This window comes from Polypterus senegalus, chromosome 5, assembly GCF_016835505.1.
Source record: "Polypterus senegalus isolate Bchr_013 chromosome 5, ASM1683550v1, whole genome shotgun sequence".
NCBI lineage: Eukaryota > Metazoa > Chordata > Cladistia > Polypteriformes > Polypteridae > Polypterus > Polypterus senegalus.
This window is the reverse complement of record NC_053158.1, coordinates 57,871,300-57,894,118: the sequence shown is the minus strand read 5'-3', so window position 1 is coordinate 57,894,118 and position 22,819 is coordinate 57,871,300. Positions and strand designations below refer to the sequence as shown.

Here is a 22,819-nt window from a genome sequence, read left to right as displayed (position 1 = left end):
GCTTGTCTTGCAAAACACTCGCAAACCAAGTTACTCGCAATCCAAGGTTCCACTGTACATGAAAAATGAGAGCCAACTCCTGCTGAAGCTTAACTATCACTTCACTGAGTGAAGAACAAGCATGTTTTAACCAAACATGCACAGACACAGACAGTCAAGGTAAAGTGAGACTTCTTGTACGTGCACAAGCTGCCTTGTTCTGTTATTTTCTACCAGCTGTGCTATTTGGAGGGCAAGTGAATATACAGTATTATACTGTCAGTGAACAGTAGACCTTGTCACTGTAAGTAGTTTGCACTGTTCAGACATACATGTTACCTACTGTAGGTACTGGCTTCAAAAGCTTTGTTGTGAAAAACTGAGATTTGGAACTTTGTGTTATTTGTGCGTTATTTATTTTTACTCATTTTTTTATTTTATTATTTGGAAATAGCAGAATTTGTACATTATTTTATATTACATCATTTCTAAAAAACAACATTATATTATAACATTTCTAAAAAAATAAATCATTTATTATGATCAAACAGTCTTTTCACAAAATACTTTTTTTACTCTTTCTTGAGTAATTTTTTGGATGACTACTTTTTACTTCTACTTGAGTAATATTATTTTGAAGTAACGCTACTCTTACTTGAGTACAATTTTACTTTAGTAGTACAACTACTCTACCCACCTCTGGGCGTATCGCTCTGTAAAACAAAACCAGCTGCACAAACCCAGATCCTAACAAGCCAATTTAAACAGAGGCATGGCATTGAGATTAACTGAAGTCAGTCATGTGACAATTCATGCTGTAAACTTCAACGCAAACAGATATTCTGCATTCTGCTTAGTAAGTTCTTATTCATCTTTAATTTCATTGGTCACAAGATGTTTAGTTCTATCGAAATATGGCCTAATTCAACGTGCCTGAAAACTTCATATGCCAAGGTTAAATATAAATAGAGTCAGTTACAGTTTTGGTTTTGTCCTAATGTCATATCCAAACAGTTTTTTTGTTCTGAAATCCCTCTAAAGATTTTGGTTTTGGCTATACCTCAGCTGAACTGAAATCTTTAGGGTTAGATCCTGCCTTATGGAGATCTCAAATTCAGACTGACTCTGATCATTTCTGCAGCTTTCGAGTTTCCAAACAACTAGCCTAATCCTGTTAATGGCATTATTGAAGAAGCAGAAGAAGCCATTAGCAGATTTGGTATATAATTTGATGCTTCTAGGTTATGATGAATGTTTCCTGATATCAACACCAGCATCTAGGTGGAGTGGTGGTGGCTAAAGGATCTAGGCTGGCAACTCGAATGTTGCCAGTTCAAATCCTGGGAGTGCTAGAAGGAATGCTACTCCATTGGGCCCATGAGCAAAGCCATAAAACTCTGAGTAGTTGGGGTTTGCAAAAAATAAATTCCAGATACACAAAATTGTAAATGACAAATAACGTTATTATTATGTTTAGTAATGCTTCCTGAATCGAGGCACATTTATGCAGCTTGGCCACCTTCTATATATATTTACTAGGCATGAGATATATATATTTACTTAGTCTACATAAAATAGGTATAGTGACACAAGCTTTATAATACAATATTCCCACAATACAGTGCATCCTTGGAACAATGGGCATATTAAGAAATAAATAGTATTGTTTTTGGGAAAAATGAAAATGATTAAAGGTTAAATCAATAAAACATACAAAAATTGTTTAAAACAATACAAATGTATAAATTCTTCACTGTTTCTGTCTGACACAAACATCTTTATTGAGTTTTGCGATGGCAACATTCAATGTGAAACAAAACTTGTGTGTTTCTCTCATACTCTCTAAATGCCATGCATGCTAAAAGGCTCTTGGCATTTCTAACTAAGCAAGTACAGAGCTAACTTAATAGACATTGTATCTGTGACTTACACTATAATAACATTTCAGAAATTAACATTTTATAAATTTATAATCAATATATACTGTCGCAGATGCCAGGGTCGACGACCCGGCCGGGACACCTTGGAGGACCGGAAGTGGGTGTGTGCCCATCTGGGATCACGTGGGGGCCACCTTCCTGGTTGCTTTGGGGGCCACGGGTACAGGGCATGGAAGCTCTACCCTGTAGGGGCCCGTGGTCACCGCCAGGAGGCGCCCCAATGCCTGAAGAATTAGGATGGCGCCCGGAGAGCTGCTGGGAGGACAGCCGGCACTTCCGCCACGCTGGGGCGTGGCCAGACGAGGAATGCTGGGAACACCTGGGGCTCATCCGGGGACTGTTTAAAAGGGGCCATCTCCATTCATTCAGCGCTAGAGTCGGGTGGAAGGAGGACAAGGCAGAAGAGAGTGGAGGCGGCCCGAGAAGAAGGCATTTGAGTGGCCAGGACTGTGTTGGGGTTTGTGCACTACTTTGGGTCTTAGTGACCATTAGTTGGGTCTGTGTGACCATTGAACTTGTCTGTAAATATTGTAAATAAACGTGTGGTGGTTGAGAAACAACATGTCCGCCTGTCTGTGTCCGGGTTGGCTCCACAATACACAATATGATCTGTGCAAAATGAGGGAAATTGATGTCAGGATCATTTACTGAAATGCAGGTATGCACCATTTTGGTTTTTAATTTTATTAATTTTATTGTAATCATTCCATACAAATCGATCAATTTTTACAAAGAATAGGATTGAAAACAAGTTGACCCCCACGTCTGAAAGAGAAGCTGGGACTTGATTGCAGCGTTCACATGTTGGATCATGACCTGGGAACATTTTGGACAGTTTTAGGTGAGACAGATGTGCTCAATATATAATTTTGAGTTGAATAATTGTATGCTTTGCGCATATGGAGCTCGAGTGAAGTCTTTGCATTGCTACTTTCCACTCCTTTTCTGATATATTGATTAAGAGATCTTTTTCCCATTGTCCTCTTGGATCTTTGAAAGGGAGGGAATGTAAAATAATTTTATACATTGTAGAGATGGTGTCTAAGTCCTTGAAATTGAGCAATATTTTTTTCAGCATGGACGAGGGTGCAAGATGAGGAAAATCGGGCAGGTTCGGTTAGGTATGCACCATTTTGATGCTCAGAAGCTTGCAGTGAAGGAAAGCAGTGCAAATTACAGTTCTCAGACATTTTAAACTATAAAAAATGAAAATATTTCTTACAATCTTTAAAAAAAATTTAATTATGCACTTAATATTTTAGTACAGTAACTGGTTTATACTTTATGTAAAGAAAAGTTACTGAACCTCCTTTATAGAAATGGCAATATTCTGCATTATGTTTCACTAGGACAGGGACTGCCAAGTCAACAGTTTTCTTTCTTTTTATATTTCTTTCTTTTTAGTCATTTTGGTGTGTGATCAGACCATTTCATCTACATGTATATATTTGTTTATCTATTTAGCTTCTGTAAAATGTCAATTTTTCCCCTCAATACAAATAAAGTTCTATCTATCTATCTATCTATCTATCTATCTATCTATCTATCTATCTATCTATCTATCTATTATATAGTGCCTTTCACATCTGTCAATGCATTTATAAAGCATTATCATATGAGTGAAGATGACACTGGGGCTGTGTTTTGCTGTACCTCTGCCTGTTTTGTCATTCATGCGCCATTTTAAATTATTCTAAAGCATTTGTATACACTCGACAGTTTTTACAACAAGCATATATGAGACCATGTGTTTCTGTATATTCAGTGCAAGAAGGGACAGATGAACATATTGTGCCTGATGGGCTCACTTACATCTGAGTGTACATCTGGTTACCCCTTTTAATTATTTCACAAGGGGTTGCTCTTTCAAAGTAATTATGACAAAATATTAAAACCTTAATTTTAGCCCCATACTACGCTGTGTATAAACTACCAGATGCTCACAAGGAATGAACAATCATTGCCTAAAGTAAATTTCTGTGTTTAGTTGTCTACTTAAGGGGAACATAACCCCATACACCTTTTTTATATCAGCTACTCTGGTATACAGTATATCTAGATATCACAGCAAACTGAAGTTTTCATGTGTTAAAGTGTTCTCTTTTATGTGTGTGTGATTCATATAGACACAATGGTGACAAATAATAAAAGCCTTCACTGTATTTTTTTAAATATGCATGACCTGAAAGTTTTGTTTTGTTAAATTCTTAGTATCAGTAGTTTTGTTAAGAATACATTTTTCAGATTTTACTCAATACCAATAATAGTTTGTCTCTTTGCTCTCCATTCCTCCACTGGAGTCAATGGCAGTGTTCCTTCCTTCTGTCCAATGTGTAGTGTATGCTCTCCAGTCTCCTATCCCTGCATTCCTCTCATTTATCACTTTCAGACATGTCAATCAACACCTTGCATGTGTAGTCGGTCTCATGTTACTTCTAGCTTCATGATTTCTGATCTCAACAAATTTTCAGTGGCTAACAAAATTTCATTCCCTTCAACTGACCATCAGCTAACAATATTAACTTATATTGCTGATTTTGTAAGATAGTCTGTTGTAAGATCTCTTTTTTCACCATCTTTACTTTGCAACTGGATTTTTTATGTCCATTTGCATATGTTATATTTTGCCTGTTTTACACCATGTTATGGACCCCTTATTTATTGTTTTGTTATAGTTGTTAACTTGCTAATTTTGAGTTAACACAACTCCTCCAGCTTCGTGGCTGTCACTTTTGTATCCATCCTTTAATATGTTTTTCAGCTTGGTCAAGATTTCTGAGCTCATAAATGACCTTCCCAAATTAGAATTAGTCATGCATGCCCAAGAAGGAAAAGAAAATGTGTCATGGCCTGTGTGCATGATTAGTCCATGGCAATGTTCTTTCCTGTTGTAATTTGGAAATGATTAAAAGAGACGTGAGACCACCTAAATGCTCCACAAAGCAAGACCTTCACTAGCAAACCGAGAAGAAACTCAATCCAAGCCAGCCATTTCCCCAACTGCTACCTGCAGGATTCGTCCTAGACAGGTCTAAAGTGGAAAACATGACAACAAGAAACATGAAAAATAATGATTCAGAATTAACAAAAACAATAATAAAACAGAAAATAAATACAAGCCAGAGGGAAAAACTCAATGGCTGTAATGCAACACTCCCTTGTGTCAAATAGTATGTACCCTAAAGTTGTGGGACTCAGAAGGAGGTTTGTGAATGTTGTGTTATGTTAATTGCAGTTGCACATTAATATATGTAGAATAGATAGATAGATAGATAGCACTTTGTTTATTTAGCTTTTTACAATACATACACACATAAATAAATAAATATCTTTATATTATGACAAAGAAAAACCCTCTGTCAGATACACACTAGAATGACTAAAAAGGAACAGAAAGTAAAAAAGCAACACTTGTCAAGAGATAAAAAGAGTCATCACAGTCCCAGTGATAAATCGTATTGCTGCAGTTACAGTAAGAAGGAGATCCAGCAGTGTTTCATGAAACACTTCTGTTAAATAATTTATTGCCACAAAAGTCCTCAATGCTAGTGTGTCCAACAGAAGATGTGTAGTATTATTCATAATGGCACTCTCTACTCTTGCTACATCCTCCAGTGAGTCGAAAGTGTGCACCATAAGTGCCTGCCTTTTTATGTAGCTTGTTAACTTGCTGGGGCCTCTATTTAAGTGATGTTACAGGCCCAGCACACCACAGTGTAGAACATTACATTTGCCATTTATGTCTTTACCCGTATTAAAGGAGTACAGTCTCCTAAGAAAATATTATGTCATGTTTATGTATTTAACCCATATAGATCATTAATTTGTTTTTACTTAGAACAACAACAACAACATTTATTTATATAGCACATTTTCATACAAAAAAGTGGCTCAAAGTGCTTTACAAAATAAAGAAAAATGAAAGAAAAAAATAAGAAATTAAAATAAGACAACATTAGTTAACATAGAAAAAGAGTATGGTCTGATGGCCAGGGAGGGCAGAAAAAACAAAAAAAAAAAACTCCAGACAGCTGGAGAAAAAAATAAAATCTGCAGGGGTTCCAGGCCACAGGATTGCCCAGTCCCCTCCGGGCATGCTACCTAACATAAATGAAATAGTCCTCTTTGTATTTAGGGTTCTCATGGAAGGACTTGATGATGATGGTCATGCAGACTTCTGGCTTTTAATCCATCACTGTTGGAACATAACGGTGCTTTGAGTAGATGGTGGCACACCAGGAAAAGAAACAGAAGAGAGAGTAGGGGTTAGTACAGATTTTAGAGCCACCATGAATAGTTATTATAATGAATTGGATATACAGAGTATCAGGGTTGAATTACAGTGAAGTTATGAGAAAGCCATGTTAAAATAATGTGTTTTTAGCAGTTTTTTAAAGTGCTCCACTGTATTAGCCTGGCAAATTCCTATTGGCAGGCTATTCCAGATTTTAGGTGCATAACAGCAGAAGGCTGCCTCACCACTTCTTTTAAGTTTTGTTCTTGGAATTCTAAGGAGACACTCATTTGAGGATCTGAGGTTACGATTTGGAATATAAGGTGTCAGACATTCTGATATATAAGATGGAGCGAGATTATTTAAGGCTTTATAAACCATAAGCAGAATTTTAAAGTCAATCCTGAATGACACAGGTAACCAGTGTAGTGACATCAAAACTGGAGAAATGTGCTCGGATTTTCTTTTCCTGGTTAGGATTCTAGCAGCTGCATTCTGCACTCGTTGCAAACAATTTATGTCTTTTTTGGTTATTCCTGAGAGGATTGCTTTACAGTAATCTAGTCGACTGAAAATAAATGCGTGAACTAATTTCTCAGCATCTTTCAGTGATATAAGAGGTCTAACTTTTGCTATGTTTCTTAAGTGAAAAAATGCTGTCCTAGTGATCTGATTAATATGTGATTTAAAATTCAGATTACAGTCAACAGTTACCCCTAAGCTTTAAGCATTAAGAAATTTTATTAAATATTAAATGATGTGGATTGATCAAACATCTGTATTCAATTGTTCCATCATTCATCATTTTCAGGCCTGTCTATCCATTGCATGGTTGTGAGAAGCCAATTACTATCTCAGCAGCACTGGACACAAGGTGGGAACCAACCCATAGATTGACTATCACAGGGTACTTTTGCATTCACAATCCCTTTCAGAAAAGGGCTATTCACATAAGGCAGATGTGTTTGAGATTTGGGGGGAGCACTAGTAGTACTTGAAGGAAACCCCATGCAGACTCTTAAGCGAACAGGCAAACTCTACAAAGACAGTGTCCAAGCCTCAACCAAGTCTTCTGCAGCTATGAGGCGGCAGCAGCACTAATCACTGAAACACTGTGCCACATGACATACAATTATGTAAATGTATGTATGGACACAAGCAGGTAGAATATCTACATTCAGTCCAGGAAACAACAAGTTGTTCAGCAATAATCAGCACCAACAGAATACTGAGATATAAGAATTGTATTTTTAAATAGAAGCCTTAGAAAAGCAGCTAAAAGCAGCTAATGTCTGTGGTGGAAACGAGAGATGGGTTGCTTAGTCAGGATTTCCTCAGATAACTGGCAAGTGTCAACCTGTAAGACTTCTTTAAGACATAACTAAGTATGGGGCTCTTTTATTTGATCATTATTAGATACTTGAAACTAAGTTCTAGTATCACTATATATTCCAACCATCCATTTCCTGATTCCTTTTAATCCATTTCATGAACATGGAGTACGAGAGTCTATTGCAAAAACAACATGGGCAAGTCATGAACGAACCCTGAATGGGCTGCCAGGCTATCAAGGAGCACATTTTCAAGCTCACACACTATCATTCATAATGGGCAAGTTTGGAGGTGTAAATATTCTGGGGAGAACCTCCAAACACCGCACAGATTGTCACTGTGCCACTCTCGTATTATACATATAATATGCACTCACTGAGAAAATTACATGTATTAGGAACAGTTGTACACCTGCTTGTCTATGCAGTTGTTCAATGTGCCAATCACATGGCAGCAGCCCAATGCACAAAATCATGCAGATACAGGTCAAAACCTTTAATTAATGTTCAAACCAAAAACCAGAATGGGAAAAAAATGTGATCTCGGTGATACTTATTGTGGCATTGTTGGTACTTGACAGGCTGCTTTGAGTATTTTTATAACTGCTGATCTCCTGTGCTGATTTACATGCACAACAGTCTTGAGAGTTTACTAAGAATGGTTTGAACAGCCAAAAACATCCAGTGAGCAGCAGTTCTGACAGACAAAAGTACTTTGTTGTTGAAAGAGGTAAGAGGAGAATGGCCAGCCTGGTTTGAGCAGGCAAAATGGCTACATTAACTCAAACAACCACTTTGTACAAATGTGGTGAACAGAAAAGCATCTCAGAATGCACAACAGATTGAACCTTGAGGTGGATGGGCTACAACAACAGAAGACCAAGTCGGGGTCCATTCCTGTCAGCCAAGAACAGGAAGCTGAAGTGGCAGTGGGCACAGAATAACCAGAACTGCGCAGTTGAAGACTGGAAAAACATGGCCAGGTCTGATTAATTTGTTTGCTGCTAACAGCATGAATCCATGTGCCCAGTCTACCTTGCATCAACAGTCCAGACAGGTGGTGGTGGTGAAATGGTGTGGGGAATATTTTCTTATCAAACTTTGGGTTCATTAATAACAATCGACTATCAGTTGAATGTCATAGCCTCTTTGAGTATTGTTGCTGACCATGTGAGTTCATTCATGGGCACAATTTACTCATCTTCTAATGTCTACTTCATGTATTATAATGCACCATGTCACAAAGCAAAGGTCATCTCAAACTGGTTTCATGAATTCAGTGTTCTTTAGTGGCCTGCCCAATTACCAGATCTGAATCTAGTAGAACATGTTTGGGATGTGGTAATAGAACAGGAGATTCACAGCAGCTCAGAAATCTGCAGAAACTAAGTGATATAATCACAACAACATGGTGCATAATTTTAAAGAAATGCTTCCACCATTTTGCTGAATCCATGCCATGAAGAGCTGAGGCTGTTTTGAAAGCAAAGGGGCCCTACCCAGCATAAGTACAGCGCTCCTAATAATGTGCTCACTAAGTCTATATTGAAATAGTGTTCTTATTTTTTTTTTATTATATTTTTATTAATTTTATTGCAATCCATACAAATTAATCAAGTTTTTACATAAAGAAAAATTGAGTTAAGGAGTTAAGTTGAGTTAAATCAAAAAATTGAGTTAAGGAGTTAAGTTGAGTTAAATCGATCCCCACCCCTGAGAGAGAGAGCAAGGCAAATGGTGTGAAATTTAAGGCTTGTAAACATACCTAAATTAATAAATTCTCTGTGCTTTATGAGCTTATTTTAAAATATTACTGATTAGATTCTGCCATGTTTCGAAAAAAGTCTGTACGGATCCTCCAATTGAGTATTTGATTTTTTCCAACTTCAAATAATAATAACACATCAGTTTCCCACTGACTTAAAAGAGGAGAGTTTGGGTTCTTCCAGTTTATCAGAATAAGTCTGCGTGCCAAAAGTGTAGTGAATGCAATCACATTTTGTTTGTCTTTCGCCACTTTAAGTCCATCTGGAAGAACCCCAAACACAGCTGTTAATGGGTTAGGAGGGATTGTGAGTCCACGGCTGTCTGAAAGGTAATTAAAAATTTTGATCCAGAATAATGTTAATTTGGTGCAGGCCCAGAATATGTGACACAGTGAGGCTGGGACTTGGTTGCAACGTTCGCAGGTTGGATCATGTCCTGGAAACATTTTGGAGAGTTTTAGTCGCGACAGATGTGCTCGATATATAATTTTAAGTTGTATAATTGTATGCTTTGCGCATATGGAGCTCGAGTGAATTCTCAGCATTGCTACTTTCCACTCTTTTTCTGATATATTAATTGAGAGATCTTTTTCCCAGTGTCCTCTTGAATCTTTGAAAGGGAGGGATTGTAAAATGATTTTATATATTGTAGAGATTGTGTCTAAGTCCTTGAGATTGAGCAATATTTTTTCCAGCATGGATGAGGGTGCAAGATGAGGAAAATCGGGAAGGTTCTGTTTAACAAAGTTCCTGATTTGAAGATAGTGAAAGAAATGTGTAGCTGGAATGTTAAATTTGGAATGTAATTGTTCATAGGATGCAAAGACGTTGTCTATATAAAGATCTCTGAGCAAGTTAATTCCAAATTTTTTCCAAATTTCTCTTGCAGAGGTGCCACAGATAGAAGCTTCTCCGTCTTAAAATGCTTTCTACATTGGTTCCAGATTCTAAGTGAGTGGAGCACAATTGAGTTATTTGTATATTGCCAATAACAATAGAATAAGGAATACAAAGAAGTACTGCAGGATTTTACTTCTATTGCGGACCAAGCTTGTGTATGTTCTTCTATTTGTGTCCAGGTTCTTATTGCCTGTATATTTGCTGCCCAGTAATAAAACTGGAAGTTAGGTAGAGCCATGCCGCCTTCTGCGTTTTGTCTTTGTAGGGTCGCTCTTTGGATGCGTGGATGTTTAGAATTCCAAATAAATTAGGTTATTGTTGAATCTAATTGCTTAAAGAATGATTTGGAATAAAAAAAGAAGCTTAGGAAGAATATTCATCTTAACAGTGTTAATTCTTTCAGCTAATGTGAGATGAAGGGTTGACCATCCGTGCAAGTCTTGCTTAATTTTTTCCATGCAGACGGCAAAATTTTGTTGATAAAGAGCTTTATGTTTACTTGTGATGTTTACCCCTAGGTATTTAAACTGTTCTGCAATGATAAAAGGTAGGGTGTCTACTCTAATATTATATGCTTGAGAGTTCACTGGAAAGAGTGCACTTTTATTCAGATTAATTCTGAGATCAGAAATCTTTTGAAATTCTGTGAGTGCTGCTAAGACTGCAGGCACAGAATTTTCTGGGTCTGATATATACAGTACCATATCATCTGCATATAATGAAATTTTCTGTTCCAGTCCTTCTTTGATAATCCCCTTTATCTGATCAGTATTTCAACAGTGTATTGGAAGTGGTTCAATGGCAATTGCAAACAATAGTGGTGACAAGGTACATCCTTGTCTAGATAGATAGATAGATAGATAGATAGATAGATAGATAGATAGATAGATAGATAGATAGATAGATAGATAGATAGATAGATACTAGTACCACGTTCTAGTTTAAAGTAGTCTGAGCAAGTGTTGTTGATACAAATTGAAGCTTCTGGGTTAGTATACAGTAATTTGATCCATGCACAAATGTTCGGGCCAAACCCAAACTTCTCCCATGTAGTAAAAAGGTATTTCCATTCAATCATGTCAAATGCTTTTTCTGCATCCAATGATAACAATATTTCTGGGGTGTTTGATTTAGTTGGTGAGTATATTACATTAAACAGGCATTGAAGATTTGAAGATAAGTGTCGGCCCCTAATAAATCCAGTTTGATCTTGTGATATTACACAGGGGAGCTTTTAGCTATGATTTTAGAGAGTATTTTAACGTCATTATTCAGAAGTGAAATTGGTCTGTATGATGCATTTTGTAATAAGTCCTTATTTTGTTTTGGAAAAACGGTGATTAGTGCTTGGCGAAAAGTTTAAGGGAAAAGTTTGGTTATCTCTGGCTTCTGTAAATGTTGCTAATAGGAGGGGAGCTAGCTAAGCGGAGAATTTCTTGTAAAATTCTGCAGGGTAGCCATCAGGGCCTGCTGCTTTCCCGCCTTGGAGTGACTTTATAGCATCTAGTAATTCTGATAATACCAGAGGTTTATCAAGTTTTTCCACAATAAAAGTGTCTATTTCTGGTATTTGTAATGTATCCAGAAATGCATTAGATTGTGTATTGGGGCCCTACCCAGCATAAGTACAGCGCTCCTAATAATGTGCTCACTAAGTCTATATTGAAATAGTATTCTGAAAATTCACATTAATTATTGAATGTAGGTGTGGTACCAAAAATATTAGCACTTTAGGGGCTTGCCATAGTTCATCTATGAGACACTTATGGCTGTGTAACACTAATTCTTTGTTAAACGCACTTACAGGAGCAAAGCATTAATGGATATGCAACAGGAAGCCCCTGTTTTCATTTTGTCATTGTTGCTTCGGAAGTCCTAGAAGATACTAAACTAAATATGTATTAAAGTCTTGATACATACAGCAACTGTCTAATAGATACATACATTAATGTATCCCCTATTGTAAAGTGTTACCCACAAAAATAAATAAATGCAAGGCTTATTACTTAGACAGATTAATGAAGACATGTCTTCTGGTAAGAAAGATGAAGCCTGCTCCGTTGAATATATTTTATAGAGCTCCTTATCAACTTTTAAGTACACTCTGGTTTTTATCTCTGGCGTGGGTCCATTTGCAGAGCAATGTAAACATTTCGATCCTGGGTCGCCTTTGTACAATATTTATGAAGACTGATTTCCAAGCAATTAAGCTTTTACATCTTTTAACTGCGCCATTAGCTCACCTTGGTGACAGGCAGAACTAAGCGACTAGCACTTCAAGTTCATTTGATGGTAATATTTCAAAGCAGAAAAAAAAAAATCCTTGAAGCAGTCCTAACATAAAATCCACCCAGCTTACTTAGTGCTGCTTTGCAGGCCATTTTCAAGGTGGGCTGTCCTTCTGGTAAGATAATGAATTCATTGTGTAATATATTGTATTCAGTGCTAGCTATTGCATTTCTTTTATGTGAAGATTTTCAAAGTCTGAGTCCAAAAATGGACACATTCATCTGAATTGTCTTACATAAACATTTTTATCTGTGTCTCATTGCTGATTTAGTGTGTCAAATCTGTTATCCTTTACAAAAATCTACATTTTTATCTGCTTCACAGATTTTTTGACTTTGATAACTTCGCCAAGCTTTGAAATTAAATGTTCAAAACAAAAGACACAGCGAATTTCCATAAATTTGTATTCAGGCTGGATGAACTGAAAATGTCTTTGGCTGCTTTCTTTCTTAAAATAAGCCTAGTTATCCTTTATAACCAAATACCGTTTACTTAATGTGATAAAGTATCAGACATAGTCCCCTTTACTTTAGATTAGACATCCATTGCCCTGTGATGAACTCAGAGTCATGTCCAGCGTTGGACCCCATGGTGCTAGGACAGGCACCAGCTTCACACAACTTTAAAATGAATAAATGGGTTAGAAAATGAAGCTGCTGTGGGGTAAATGGATAGCTGGAAAATACATATGCAGTAACTCTCAGTTTTAGTAACAAGGTTAATCTGTCATGGCAGTTTTAATCATGCTATGTATTTGTTTTGCTTTGCTCTTTGTTATACCGACTTCTCCCTTTCAGTCGCTGAAGACCAGACTCTGGGAAATAGAATTTTTTTTTTTTGGTTGAAAAGGCTATTGCATTTACATGCTCAGTAGCTGCCCCCCTTTATAGATGTAAATGCTTTTACAGAAAGCTAACATTCACAGCCATGTTTATAATGTTGATAAAGTGACCGAGTAACCAAACACAATCTCATTATTTGAGGTGAACTGCAAACACTCTTTATTTTAGACTCACGCAGCAGTGACAGGTTAAGTGACTAGCTTTGAGTCATGTACTGAGTCAGTGGTGGGGATAAAACATACAACCTGAACCATTGGACCGTACTGCCTGCCTACAGGAGCAAGTCATAAGGTAAATATGCCTCTTGGTATTCTGCCCAATTCTGTCTGCAAAGCTCACTTTCTTTGTGCTGTGCTTATTTTTGCTGCTTCAACATTCAGGCTCAGGTCTTTTTCTTCCATTTTCCTATTCCTCTGCATTCATTCATTCTAATGATGTAGATCTCCCAACTCTTATTGTCTTTATTTCTATCAATCCATTTTCTTAATCCTACTGTCTCACTTCAGGGTTGTTGGGTGTTTAGCTTCCAACAATGCAATAAGTATCAAATCATATTTCAGATGCAAAACCTGATGAAAATTACTAACATCACATTGCTAAAAATGTGGACAATCAACCTACTTTCCATTGTAGGCAGCCTGGTTAAGCATTAACTTCCATTAACCCAATAAGGAAATAAGCAAGTGGAATAATAGATAGAAAAAAATAATAATTTACCAGCCATGGGTGCCTTCTAGATGTGACCTCCTACTTTCAACCTGGTGCTATTAGGATAAGCACTAAGCTCCATGGCCCTGGAATCAAATAAACATGTTTAGGAAGTGAATTGATGAATATATGGAGGAATGAATGGAGAAACTGATATTTGATTGAGGTGGTGGTGCTTAATATGTAAAAGAATATTGTACTGGACTGTTGTTCCATCCAGAGAAGTCTCCTGCACTGTACCCGGTCCTGGGTAGGCTCTAAGTTCTGAAATGGAATAGGCAGATTTGGAAATTAGATGCACAAAGAGATAATCATTTTCTGGACTGGCACCTTTTTCAGGGTTGATTCCTGCCTTTAACCCAATGCTGCCACGTAGGGTACTAGCTCCTCAGGACTTTGCCAGGAAAATAAAGGATGGATGAATGGATCAAACAATAGCTGAAAAAAATGGCACAAAAAATTATTAGTCTTATTTCACCATGCTGCACTAGATTCTGCCAATATAAAGTATTCTTTAGTTCTTACTGGCAAATTTTTCCCCTAGGGGCAAATAAAGTTCTATCTAATCTAATTCATAATGAAACAAGCATGGCTGGAAAATGAATAGAAGAATTGAAGGAAGGTAAGCTGGGAAAATAATATTTTGTTAGGCTGGCATCCTACAATTTTTTTCCAATTCTTTAGCCTGACGCTTCTCAGACAGGCTCTAATTCCCTATAATAGTTTAATGGAATAAAGGAAATGGAAACATGGATGGACAGAAATGTGGAAATATATACTGGCCTTCTTTCCGGGCTTGACTTTCATACTGAGCTTCTTGCTACTGATTTAGACTGTTTTTCTAAGGACCCTGGAAAAAATAGGTGAGTTTGGAAAATGGAAGAATAGAGGGATGACTCAATTTAAGAATGGATGGGAAAATGTTTTTACATCTATTCATTCATCTATCCATCCATTCATTTTCTAAATATTATTTTTCCTTTTTTTCCTTTGATCTAGTTAGACTGATGTCCACAGGAAAAAAATATTTTGTTGTGCTGGCATTGAAAGTTGGTTTCTGCCATGGGCCAATTGCTGGTGAGGCTTGAATTTCATGTAACCCTGAAATGGGGTTCAAATTGGATGGGTATATAGAATAAAGGATATCCTACTAGACACTGTTTTCATACTGGGATACACAGGTCAACTGGAAGAGTAGACTTATTTTTCCAGAAGTCGTGTCTGTAACCTCACTTTGATCAGACATGGTTCCTCTATCCAGGAGTACGAAAACTATCATGGTGGTCAAACTAACAGTACCCTGAGAGGACATGCTAGCTATATCCCACCAATTCATGAAGGCCAAGTATCCAGATTTGATTGAAGTAGACAAAGGATGGCATGCAATCTTATCCCACATCAAAGTTGGCTGCTGGGGCTTCCCAGAAACATCAGTGTACTGTTTCTTACAGAAGACAGGTCACAGGTGAGATAACCTTGGCAGTTGAGACTGTCTCAAGATAGTAGTGCCTGATGGGAGCTCACAGTTGGAACCTGTTTGCAAGCGTGGGCTAACTTAGCCACAGCATACAAGTTAAAGGGCGAAACACTTCTGACTCTGAGGTACCTACTGAAGATGCACAGTGGTTTCCAACAATACACATGCTCTGATTTGCCATCAGAAAAGACAAACAAGACATTCAAGAAGAGAAACGAGCAGTTTGCGAGTTCGAGTAGCTCCTACAGTTTCTGCTTGTAGCAAAGCAATTTTGATGTTTACTTCACCTGAAACATGCAGACCTCTGGACTTCCCAAGATTAAGATTGCAGCCCCAGTCATTCACGAATACCACCGGGTTGCTGCACCACATGTGCCTGACACTTAACAGATGCTAAAGCTGTCATTCTTCATCTTCTTCCTGTCACATAATTGCTTTCTGGAATTTGCTGCACACTCAACAGATGTCACTGCTCTTCTTTTTCTTCTTCTAAAGAACAACTTTTTTGTTTTGCATTTTCATAGCTACATTTTAGTTCAACTCTTCAATGAACCAGCAATCTTTATGAATCTTTTATATTTATTAGTCTTTTTCTGGTATTTCTGTGGTGGTATTCTGCCCCACCACTATGTGATCAAAGTCCTGTGCAGCCACCTGTGACATTTGAATGAAAGTGGAAACCTCAGTCTGCCTCAAAAACCACTGTGTTGAATCCTCAGAGATTTAAACAGAATGCCCAGAATGCCTGGGTGGTCTATTAGCCTAGTACCCCTACACATTTTGGGTTTTTTTTTCTCAGGCTTAACTGAAGTTTTTTTTTTTTTCTATCCACCCTGGCCAATTGACGTTGTCAACAGAATGTCACTTAAAAACTTAAAAAATCATTTTTTTATTTAAGAATATTTGCTGGTACTATGAGCAACATTGTTTGTATGAAAATATGCTATAGAAATAAATGTTTTCCTTCTGCCTTTTCACTTCTTATGTATTTTGTCTGAAAGACACAGACTCCAATAACTTCAGGAAGGTTGACTAGATTAATATTGTGCATCACCAGCATGCATCACACCATAGGCTTTCGATTAAAACCAAGATCAAGGTTCTAGACCCAGTAGTTCATGATTAATCAATCTTGTAAAAGACAGACACAATATATTGAGACTGAGTTGGCATTTTATTCAGGGCTGTTTCCTGTGGTGGTCCTCATTCAGCTGGTTTAATCTTTAGTTTCTATGACTCTGTAATAGAATATGAGGTTTTAGAAAATCGATGGATGGATGGGTTGATAAATAATAATTGACTGAATCAGATCTCCAATATAGGCCATAGGCTAGAAGGCTATGCTGCTAAGACAGGTTCAGTAAATACAGTAGATTGTTGGCTATGGTCTATCAGCAAGAGTGAAAGATAAGGTCTACTAGACGTTAGTGAGACCAGCTTTGTTATATGGGTTGAAGATGGTAGCACTGACCAAAAAACAGGAGACAAAGCTGGAGGTGGCAGAGTTAAAGATGTTAAGATTTGCATTGGGTATGACAAGGATGGACAGGATTAGAAATGAGTACATTAGGGGATCAGCTCAGGTTGGACGGTTTGGAGACAAAATCAGAGAGGTGATATTAGGTTGGTGTGGACATGTACAGAGCTGAGATGCTGGGTATATTGGGAAAAGGATGCTAAGGATAGAGCTGGCAAGCAAGTGGAAAAGAGGAAGACCTAAGAGGAGGTTTATGGATGTGGTGAGAGGGGACATGCAGGTGATGGTGTAACAGAGCAAGATACAGAGGACAGGAAGATATGGAAAATGATGATCTGCTGTGAGTAGCCAAAAGAAGAAGAAGTCTATCTAATTTCATAATCTGCTTATCCAATGTATATTCACAGGAAGTCTGATTCACTCAGGCTGCCACAGGCACAAGCCAGGCACACACCCTGCTAGTAAGAAGCAGCTGCACACACATTGTGGCGATTTAGAGCAGCATAGGGAATTTGAGTTCTTCTCTTGTGGGTTCACCCTGTGTCTTGTGAGTTTTTACTGGTACTCTTCTTGTAAATTGCATCCCAAAGATGTGGCTTTAAATGAGTGATTGTACCCTGTAATTTGCTGGTGTCTGATTCATAGTTGCTTCCTACCTTGAACAATCTCACAATAGAAAAATTGCTGTAAGAAAATAAATCTTGATGTGACATATTGGCTTTCTTCGAGACCATGTCACATTAGGTGACTTTTCCAGCGATTTTCAGTCATAGCCTTCATTTATGTAATCTTAAAGAGTCTGAGGTAGTCCTGTGAATGACATTCCCAGCAACTCATTCCAACTAAGTCATGCCAACAGAATCAAACCGGTTTAGTCGTAGAGTTGGGCTGTGCGTGCAAGAGATGAATGCTCATTGGAAAGGCCAATGCATATATACAGTAACGCAGTGACAAAGAATAAGGAACATGGGTGTTTTGGACCTAATAAACAGAAAAGGAGCTTGCCTGTCTGAGGTTTCATGTTTTATAGAATGGAAAAAACAAAAAGAAGGGCAGAAATTGAAGCTGAACTCAACGTACCCGTTAACCCTTCATACAGGACTGGCTCCATCAGGAAGCACAATATTGGCTGTCACAAAAAAGGTGAGAGCTCAACTGTGCTTGAAATTTGTCATGTGGTTGCTAACTTTGACATACCCGGTTGTGTAAACTGACACGATCCAGCAATGAGATCAGCAACTGCTGCTCGTAAGTCTGATATAACCTATGACTATAAGTCACGTAATGTGACAACAGCTTCTGTCAGAGGGAACTAAAGTGTCACACTTACACAGGGAGAACGTGAAAACTTCATAGAGAACACGGCCCATTTAGTAATTAAACCAGGATTACCATGCTGATTTAAGGCATTTACATTTTAATAATAATGATTTCTTATATTTTGAAACAATAAACTTATTCTAGATTGTCAGGGTGCTGCTGAGGTTAGTGGTTCACAGACCCACCATCCTGGCTTTACATCTAGTGCTCCATTGTTAATTTGGGCTTCCATTCTCCCCGTGGTACTAAAAGATCCTCTCACATCCCCAAAGAAATGCTGGTTAGGTTAGCCGGTGTTTTCAAATTGGCCTTGATGTGGTTATATGTGTGAGTGTCCCCTACAATGGCCTGGCATCCTCCAACCCCTACCGTCCCAAAACAGAATTAAGTGGGATCAACAATGTTATGTTAAAATTATACTGTTTCTTATCATTTTCTTTTTACTTTTCCCTTTCCATCCATTTAACTGTTACATTAATACCTGTGTATATCTGTTTTTCAATCTGTTTATAAATGATCTCCTTTTGTTTTAGCCCATTTTCTTTTACCTTATAAACTATCAATAATAACTGAGGAAACTGGCTTTAGAGTTTCTTTTAAGACACCATTCCAGAAATTACAATATTATGGAAGCCTGATGTCTTTTGTCATCATCATTTTTTTTTTTTTAAATTAACCAGCACCGTGTCAAGTATTCTTCTGGTTTGATGAAAAAGGTTTGAGCAAGCCGTTTTGTGTGCTGCCTGGTTGCTATTCTTATCCACTCCATGGCTCCCTTTCTTCCATAATATAATTTTCCCTGACTCAGGGTGAAATCGGATTGACTAATATAGGGTTTGAAGTGAATGCCGGCAGCACTTCTGCGTGTACCATCTACTGAAAATCTTGAAAAGCCAAAACTGCTCTTTGTCTACTGAGATGACTCCTCTGTAGGGCATTTATGAAGGGGCCTCAGCTTACACACTGCTTCAAAAGATCGCAGATTTCCAAAAGGACACTGGTTTATAAAGCAGCACTGAAAACCTGCCGACAATACTGGCGCTAAGTGCAAAATTAGCAAGCCGTTTGATGAGGGCGGGCAAAGAAAAGGTTAAATCCTCCCAAGTTAATAAAATGTTACCAAGACATGTTACCTAGAAGGAGAAGGGTCAGCTTTCTTGTCTTTTTTTTTTGTTTACTTCAGTGGACTCCTGCTGAGTTTTTCAGTCAATACATTCTGATTTGCTTGCAGGACCTCGTTTGGAGGCACAGATCTCTCACCCATGCTGTTTGTGATGATGCTCTTTTATCAGGCATTTCATTTTCTCAGAACGTTCAGGTACATTTTCTTCCTGTCTTTGATTGGACCTAGGTGTTAAACATTTTAGTTACCCCTCCAGGCTCCATTAGATTGATCAGGATTTTGCATGGTAACGAGGGGATGCACACAGAGCTCATGCTGATTGAGTGATTCAGGGCAAAAAAATCATAAATTAATGATATGCAATGGAGGGTAAACAGAGACAGGATCTGAAAAACTATACACAACAAAAAGCCAGGTACAATACTGCATAAACATGAGGAAGAACTGATAAAAATGAAATCTTTTAATTGGATGCAATACTTGGCTAGCACAATTCCTCACAGCTTCAGAGACCTGGGGCCTGCCACACTTATTTATATATATGTGGGTATGTGTGAGTGTGTTCTTGTCCCTCTAGGTACTACAAGTTTTCTCCCACATCCCAAAGATTTGGGGTTAGTTTTATTGATTGCACTAAAGTGGACCACAGCAAGTGTGTGTGTGTGTGTGAATATGATGAATTATTGCCCCATCCAGCACTGGTTGTCACTTAGTGGACAATGCTACAAGGTTGATTGGATGTATGGCTGCAAAATATGAGTCTAAACTTCTTCTTTTTTTATTCTTGTTTTCATCTTCTTTTTATTCGGATGGTCAGAATTCTCCATCAGGTTTGGATGTCACCAAGGTCACAAATTTAGAGCAGAAACAAAAGCATCAGGAGATTAAATCTGGTCAATAAAACAATGTGGCAGCCTATGAACTGGTGCTTTGGAAGGATGCTATTTAGAGAAAGAATTGGAAATGCTATTGTGAGAAAAAACAATGATTATGTTACATTGCAAGTTGAGCACCGACTCACTGACTTACAAAGAGGATCTGTTTTTGGACTTTTGGCTTTCCTTACACTTTCCTCTTACAGTTTCTTCTTGCAGCTACTGTGGCCTGTGAGTTAAGCTGTTGGATCACAAACCAAAAGTATACCAGGGCAAGACTGTATGCCCCCAGCAATTTACTAAACCTGCCAGTGATCCAGCTCTAAAAATACTAAGAAAACTATGTTATACCTGGAAAGCACATTAGGATGGGATTTTCTATAGAAATATACTATGTATACTTCACATACACTCATATACCATGAATTTTGCAGATAGATGGTTTATGGGGTCATTATTGTCATGTGAAACTGTGACCGCCCTTGCACTTTTCTTTGACAGCTACCAGTGTTGATCGGTGAAATTCAGCAAAAAGGTTTTCGCTGAGAATATGATATGTTCACTGAAGACCTTGTTCACTGAATATTTCTTTGCCGTGCAAATGGAAACAGTTTTTTTCCAGATGTCCCAAGATGCTTTGGAATCCCTGTGTGCCATCACAGAGCAGTAGCAGCCAAGCATACAACTTTTACACATGACATGACAATCAGCAGGATGCAAGTGCACAAGGAAAAAAAACAAAATGCTGTTTCGGCTACTAAGATGCGCTGAGACCATCCATTGATGAATTTTCACTATCTCTAACCGCGCTTGTTTCCTGAACTTATTGTCGTTTCAAATTCCAGGTCTCTTCCATCACTGTATGTGGGTCGTCAGTGAAATTAAAAAAGTAAATATGACTCCCAAAGCCACAAAGGTTGAGAAATACGTCAGATTTGCTGCATATCTGGCATGCGTTTGAAAAAAATAAAAAACTTGCAGTATTGCGAGTACTGACCCCAGATACATAATACTGATCCTTGTGCTGCTCGCAGCGCAGCACTGCATGGTTAATGGTGCAGGTCAAATTAGCTATGTGCCCAGCAACAATCTCAAAATAAGCCTTAAAGAAGTCCTTTTCCTCCCCTTCCATCTTCAGAGAACACATGACTTACTGTGAAGTAATAGAAACAAAAGATTTATTACTATTTAGAAGGTGTTTCTTTCTTCTTAATAGAAGAAAAAAGTGCAAAGCATTTGCCCAGATCAGGGGTTCTCAAACTTGGTCCTGGGGGACCCCTGTGGCAGCAGGTTTTTGTTCCAACCAGCCTCTGTTTTTAATTGGACTCCTGGGCTAATTAAGTGAACTGTTGTTTCCCAGATTCCCTGTTTTAGGAGTAATATACAGTGGGATGCTAAAGTTTGGGCAACCTTGTTAATAGTCATTATTTTCCTGTATAAATCGTTGGTTGTTACGATAAAAAATGTCAGTTAAATATATCATATTGCACACTTTCTGTAAATCCAATAAACTTCATTTCACTTCTCAAATATCACTGTGTGTGTCTCCTATATGATATATTTAACTGACATTTTTTATCGTAACAACCAACGATTTATACAGGAAAATAATGACTATTAACAAGGTTGCCCAAACTTTTGCATCCCACTGTAGAAATTAAAAAAACTAAGTTTGGTAAAAAAAAAAAAAAAAAGTATTAAAATGTACTAAGCCATAGCAAAAACAGAAATATTTCTAAGTTTTTTATAAATGTAAAAATCATGCTGCTGTGCATTTCTGAATGTCAAATAAAAGAAAAAAATACCAGATAATTAAATGAGATCAGTACTATCAGGTATTGTTACTGATTAGGAGACTGGTTGGAACAAAAACCTGCAGCCACAGGGGTCCCCCAGGACCGAGTTTGAGAACCCCTGGCCCAGATACATAGGAAACAAAAAAGATGTGCCTGGAGCCGCAAAATAGAATGAGCCAGTCCCACACCATCACTTTGTTGCATAGCTAATGTGTGTCCCACAAATGGAACAGTGTGAGTACAATGATCTATAGTTTATTTGCTTGTTGCTAATTTGAGGCTGTTTGATGCAGTTTGCTTGTGGTATTCATTCCATCTGTGTCTTTTGTTGCTTAAGGCACAGTGGCACAGTGCTTAACAATGCTGCCTCACCACTCAGATCACATAGTTGGACTCAATAATGGGTCCTGCATAGTTGGCAGACTTTTCACCTGCCCCGAGGGACATCTAATACACCATTGCACCATTATAGCCTCTCAGAACTACTGTAGTTTAGTTCCTCCTGCCCCATTACCTTTAATGCATTATACAATTTAATATGAGTTTTTCTAAGCATTATAATAAACACATCAATTATAGTTATCCTTCTATATAAAAGCGGTCGGGATTGTCCTTCCGTCCCGTGAGTGCTACGCAGGCGCAGAGTTTCACACACGCCCCGTCTGTTTTGCAATGCACGATGGGATTTGTAGTTTCGTTTTTTCAGGTAACAGATGATTTTCTACTCCAGACTGTGTGATATCTTCTTCTTTCTTACTATAT

General features: G+C 37.9%; 1 long non-coding RNA gene across 1 annotated transcript in view; it reads left to right on the top strand.

The window, feature by feature from the left end:
• Positions 1–13,444: 13,444 nt before the first annotated feature.
• Positions 13,445–22,819, top strand: part of LOC120529976 — a 72,391-nt gene continuing 63,016 nt past the window's right edge. Inside the window, exon 1 of the long non-coding RNA XR_005633838.1 lies at positions 13,445–13,572. This is a non-coding gene — a long non-coding RNA (uncharacterized LOC120529976). The remainder of the gene's footprint in view (positions 13,573–22,819) is intronic.